Consider the following 6,574-nt stretch of genomic DNA (forward strand, 5'->3'; position numbering starts at 1 on the left):
GGATGTTATGCTACAGCTGCCTTATAACATCTACAGGTCCGATCGCTGCTGTTACCAGATAAAACAAACCCACAGCAGGAAGTGAAAAGCTGTTCGACCTCGACCCCTGATTAAAAACACAGAAAGACAAACTGCAGCAGAAAGTGAATAATCAGGGAGAAGTGAGGCAGCAGCTCCAGTTGCAGTTTGTAGTATCAACAGAGAGGGAGAGGTAAACAACAGCTGGCATGAACTTGACTCCATCACTTTAACTTGCTGTTACAACAGTGAGTCACAGCTACTGGCAGTGAATCATACATGAAACACTGAGATCATCAGCCGCTTTGATTCCTCTCTTTCCTCCGGTGTTCATGTCGGTCCGTCCTCCCTCTTCTCTGGTACTCTATCTCTCCGCCTCGTCATTTACTGTAATGGTAGTAAGGGCAGGGTCAGGGCATGTGTGTGTGTGTGTGTGTGTGTGTGTGTGTGTGTGTGTGATTCTACATTATTGATTCCCCCTGAGCCCCGGCCAGGCAGTAATCTGTGTGCTGAGATCTGATTGGCTGGTTGCCGTCAGGCCTCATTACCTGATAATCCAGGCCTCTGCTGATTGGTCGCTTCGAGAGCCCTCGTTAGGGATTCATGATGATACAGACTGAGGTCACACTGCTGATCGGAGAGGTGATGTCACCTCACCTGAGCAATCTGATTGGCCCAACTTACCTACTGAGATAGATAGATAGAAAGATAGATAGATGTTTTAAAATGCAATAGAAAATGAGAAGGTGTGAGAAGACGATGAAGAGATGAGAGAAAATGAGATCAGAGGAGAAGAGATGAAACAAGTTGAGAGAGATGAAGTTTGAGAAGATGAGTTGAGAAAAATGTGATAAAATTAGATTACGTGAGACAGAATGATGATGAGATCGAGAGATCGAGATGAGATGAAACGATGGAGACGAGATGATCGAGATGAATAAATCATGACGAGATGAGAGGGGATGATCAAGATTAGATGAGACAAGATGAGACAATCAAGATGAGACGAGATGATTGAGATGAAACGAGATAAAAACAATCTAGACGAGATGAGACGAGATGAAACGAGACGAGATGAGGTGACAAGAGGAGACACAAGGAAATATAAATGTACTTGAGATAAGAAAAGTGAGATAAAATAACATGAGAGATGAAATAAAATGTGACTGGATGCAGTAGATGGCATGACATGAAATAAGGAGAGATAGAATCAGATCACATGAGGTGAGATGAGAAATTAGAGACAAAAAAAACACACATTTAAATATCACGTGAAATAAACTAAACTAACAAGTTGAAATGATGAAACGAGCTCCGGGTCACATGACCACTCCTCATGGTGGTGCAATTAAAAAGAAATGGCAGGTGTTAAAGCACCAGGTGGTAACAGACGTTCACAGTCTGGATGTTTGAGAACAGGTCGACCGAAACTGAACTCACATGAAATTTCATGAAACTCTGACTTTAAACTTGATGTGAAACAACACGACAACGTGAAAAACAACAAACTGGAGCGAGATGCAGTGACTCATGGGTACGTGAGGTGAGCTGAGGTGAGACGGCATGATGAAACCGGCTTGGAGATAACGTGAACTGGGTCACATGTCGCCTCAGTCTCGCTGTGTCATGCAGCCTGAGCGCATGTGAGAGCCGAGCAGGAAGAAACTCAACCGACAAAATCACAGTGACACAGCTGGAAAAACACAAACACTCAGAAAACAGAAACACGCTGAGTCATTGGACGTCAGGTGGAAACATACGGCTGTATGATTTGATATGAGGACGGGAACCAGGAAGCAGATAAACTTCCAGAGAAATCAGTGGAAACCTGCAGTTAAACTTTAATAGGGGAGGAGTCACACGGCACATCAGTGAAATATATGTCAATTATGAACCTTTAATATGACGTTTACCTTTGAGTTTTATATTTCGAGGCCTTAAAGTCGACTTTCTTACTTCAATTTCTTCATAATTTTTTCTGTATCTCTGTTTAAACTGAATAAAAATGTGTAAAAATAGAATACACAGATGCTAATGTTAGCTAGTAGCCCAGAAATGTCATCTATGGCTACGAGTCTATTTACACACGAACATGTTCCCCACAGTGATGTCATGTCTTTTTACATCAAAGAGACAAATAAAGAACAGTAGTGTTTCTACGTCACTGGCTCTTAAAACAGGGTGTGTGTGTGTGTGTGTGTGTGTGTGTGTGTGTGTGTGTGTGTGTGTGTGTGTGTGTGTGTGTGTGTGTGTGTATGTGTGTGTGTGTGTGTGTGTGTGTGTGATTCTACATTATTGATTCCCCCTGAGCCCCGGCCAGGCAGTAATCTGTGTGCTGAGATCTGATTGGCTGGTTGCCGTCAGGCCTCATTACCTGATAATCCAGGCCTCTGCTGATTGGTCGCTTCGAGAGCCCTCGTTAGGGATTCATGATGATACAGACTGAGGTCACACTGCTGATCGGAGAGGTGATGTCACCTCACCTGAGCAATCTGATTGGCCCAACTTACCTACTGAGATAGATAGATAGAAAGATAGATAGATGTTTTAAAATGCAATAGAAAATGAGAAGGTGTGAGAAGACGATGAAGAGATGAGAGAAAATGAGATCAGAGGAGAAGAGATGAAACAAGTTGAGAGAGATGAAGTTTGAGAAGATGAGTTGAGAAAAATGTGATAAAATTAGATTAGGTGAGACAGAATGATGATGAGATCGAGAGATCGAGATGAGATGAAACGATGGAGACGAGATGATCGAGATGAGAGGGGATGATCAAGATTAGATGAGACAAGATGAGACAATCAAGATGAGACGAGATGATTGAGATGAAACGAGATAAAAACAATCTAGACGAGATGAGACGAGATGAAACGAGACGAGATGATTGAGATGAGATGAGGTGACAAGAGGAGACACAAGGAAATATAAATGTACTTGAGATAAGAAAAGTGAGATAAAATAACATGAGAGATGAAATAAAATGTGACTGGATGCAGTAGATGGCATGACATGAAATAAGGAGAGATAGAATCAGATCACATGAGGTGAGATGAGAAATTAGAGACAAAAAAAAGACACATTTAAATATCACGTGAAATAAACTAAACTAACAAGTTGAAATGATGAAACGAGCTCCGGGTCACATGACCACTCCTCATGGTGGTGCAATTAAAAAGAAATGGCAGGTGTTAAAGCACCAGGTGGTAATAGACGTTCACAGTCTGGATGTTTGAGAACGGCTCGACCGAAACTGAACTCACATGAAATTTCATGAAACTCTGACTTTAAACTTGATGTGAAACAACACGACAACGTGAAAAACAACAAACTGGAGCGAGATGCAGTGACTCATGGGTACGTGAGGTGAGCTGAGGTGAGACGGCATGATGAAACCGGCTTGGAGATAACGTGAACTGGGTCACATGTCGCCTCAGTCTCGCTGTGTCATGCAGCCTGAGCGCATGTGAGAGCCGAGCAGGAAGAAACTCAACCGACAAAATCACAGTGACACAGCTGGAAAAACACAAACACTCAGAAAACAGAAACACGCTGAGTCATTGGACGTCAGGTGGAAACATACGGCTGTATGATTTGATATGAGGACGGGAACCAGGAAGCAGATAAACTTCCAGAGAAATCAGTGGAAACCTGCAGTTAAACTTTAATAGGGGAGGAGTCACACGGCACATCAGTGAAATATATGTCAATTATGAACCTTTAATATGACGTTTACCTTTGAGTTTTATATTTCGAGGCCTTAAAGTCGACTTTCTTACTTCAATTTCTTCATAATTTTTTCTGTATCTCTGTTTAAACTGAATAAAAATGTGTAAAAATATAATACACAGATGCTAATGTTAGCTAGTAGCCCAGAAATGTCATCTATGGCTACGAGTCTATTTACACACGAACATGTTCCCCACAGTGATGTCATGTCTTTTTACATCAAAGCTTCACACGTTCAGTGTGAGACAAATAAAGAACAGTAGTGTTTCTACGTCACTGGCTCTTAAAACAGGGTGTGTGTGTGTGTGTGTGTGTGTGTGTGTGTGTGTGTGTGTGTGTGTGTGTGTGTGTGTGTGTGTGTGTGTGTGTGTGTGTGTGTGTGTGTGTGTGTGTGTGTGTGTGTGTATGTGTGTGTGTATGTGTGTGTGTAGCTGCCAAGACCACAAAAACCAGTTCACACACGATCCAAAAATAACAGCACAGAGCCGCCGAGGATGTGACGCGACGTCGAGTCGAGAGAGCTGAGGCCTCTGGCCGCCGGGAATCCTGGGAATCCCGGGACGCGTCCAGTTCCAGAAGAGCGTTCCCTCTCGTGTGTCTGAGTGCAGACGGCCGACCTTTGAGTGAGCGCAGGGAGGAAGACAGAGGGAAAACTACTTATTATTTAAATTACCTTTTAGTTTGACAACAGCATCTTCTCTCACGGTCTACTTACTTGCTTTTTTCTGAACTTTCAACTACATTTTCTGGTCTTCCTCTGAGGATGGACCAGTTTTTTTAAACATAATCTCAGTTAAATCTTTATTTATTTTTTTTTTTTCAGTATTAAATGATGATCGTTTGTTGTTTACTTAGATCCCCATTAGTTGTTACCATGGCAACGACTACTCATCCTGAGGCCTGGTTGTACAATAAAATCCACAATAAAAACATATCAATACCAGACAAATGTTAGAAATGAAATGTTAAACAAAAGAAGTGACTGAAATATAAAAGAAATATTAATATAACATCATAAAAACCTGAGACTGAGAACAAATGGAGGGAACAATCTGGATCACAGACTGAACAAGGAAACAAGAAGAGGGTGTGAACTCTTCAGAATGGGACGCAGCCCTGGCAGAGGCCTCCCTCCCTCCCTCCCTCCCCCTCCCTCCCTCCCCTCCCTCCCCCCCCCCCCCCCCCCTCTCTCTCTCTGTCTCTACCTCACTCGCCCCCCCCTTCTGTCTGTCTACAGGCCAGGGGTGGAAGTCCACAGGGCGTGAAGGTGTTATCGCCGTGGCAACAGCCAAGTAAACATAAACAGAGGGTTTGGTGGAGCAGACGGAGGGGGGGGCGGAGCCGCAGCTTAAAGCCTCAGTCAGGGATCCACTAACACACAGTCATAATGAAGGAGCGGCAGCTGGGCCAGAGGAATCATGGGAAATCCTCCTGCAGTCACACGTTTGGTCAAATTACCATCTTTTCTATGAATCCCTACTTTTAATTCTGTTTCCTGGAAGTCACAGTCTTCTCTTCCTTCTCTTCTTCTGTCTCTAAAATCAGCAGCTCAATCAATCCTGGGAGATTTCAGAGGTTCTTTACTGAGAATTCCTCTTAAAAATTAAACAATAAATAACTCTTTACATTGGGAAATAAAATATTAATGCTATATTACATCATTAATTACATTGGACTAATGGTAGATAGATAGATAGATACTTTATTTACCCCCTAGGGGAAATTCATGTGTCCAGTGGCTCATTAGTAATAATAATAATAATAATAATAATACTATTATAAAATCTAAAATCAGAAAGTGTGTTAGGTTTTCATTCTGTGTGTGTTAGTCTTAGCTTTATTTCCCTCGTTTGGTAAAATCTGGAGCAGCAGGTAAAACATACTGAAGCTGTGTGTGTGTGTGTGTGTGTGTGTGTGTGTGTGTGTGTGTGTGTGTGTGTATGACAGAGGAAGACGAGTCCTGCCTTCACTTCTCGGACGAAGACAAAGGTTTAAAATCCTTCAGGTATGTTAATAGTTTCATTTATGACTCATCTGCTCAGTTACATGAAAACTTACTGTCACTTTATGTAATTGTGACATCAGCAGCCGAAACAAACAAAACCAGAGGCCGGCGAAGCGTCTGGAATGAAAACCAGTCCAGCTTCATTCTCAGTTTATGTCTTTAATTAGTGGAACTTTCACTTTGCCATGACGAGGAAATAACCTGTTTTCCCGCTTAAACCTTCAGGTACATTTTGCAGGTGTGAGTTTTGACACATTGCAGCAGGAAAAAAAACACCTGGGACTCGTCTGTGGACTTTTCTGAGTTTCCCCACAGTGTCGCTCAGTGGCTCTGGGAGTTTTGGTTGTTGAACGTACGGTGGCCCTGAGAGGTCAAAACACTGCAACTTGCAAAAAGACAAAACACAAACAACTTGAAGAAAAACATCTTCATCAACGACACATGAGCTGTGTTTCCAGGGGACACTAAAAGGTGATGAACCCGCTGGGACACACATGGATTTATTATATTACATCAAATATATATATATATATATATATATATATTTAGCTTTTGATAACAACACATGAGCTTCATCTGCATCAATACGACACAAATGATGAAAGGAATAAGAGGAAGTCTCCGTGCAGCGGCTGCAGGAGGAAACTGTGTTGGTTCATTATTTAAAACAGAAATGAAGGAGGGAGAAAATCGTGGAATGCAGCTTTAAGTGAAGCAGCTAAGGCATTATAAATAACTATGAGTGGAGCAGCTGGAGCATGTCGGTGGAGTACTGTACAAGGGGGGGGGCTGAGGGGGAACGGGGGAGGAGGAGGGAGGAGAGG

At 42.5% G+C, this 6,574-nt stretch overlaps 1 long non-coding RNA gene across 1 annotated transcript in view; it reads right to left on the reverse strand.

Moving 5' to 3' along the window:
• The window catches only part of LOC130160634 (uncharacterized), a 2,042-nt gene extending 516 nt beyond the window's left edge, over positions 1–1,526 (reverse strand). The window contains exons 1-2 of the long non-coding RNA XR_008826039.1: positions 567–1,526; positions 1–405 (exon numbers count right to left, since the gene is read on the reverse strand). The exon at positions 1–405 is cut by the window's left edge and continues 516 nt beyond it. This is a non-coding gene — a long non-coding RNA (uncharacterized LOC130160634). The remainder of the gene's footprint in view (positions 406–566) is intronic.
• Positions 1,527–6,574: the final 5,048 nt, after the last annotated feature.

The sequence above is a fragment of the Seriola aureovittata genome, chromosome 19, assembly GCF_021018895.1.
Source record: "Seriola aureovittata isolate HTS-2021-v1 ecotype China chromosome 19, ASM2101889v1, whole genome shotgun sequence".
NCBI classification, from domain to species: Eukaryota; Metazoa; Chordata; class Actinopteri; order Carangiformes; family Carangidae; genus Seriola; species Seriola aureovittata.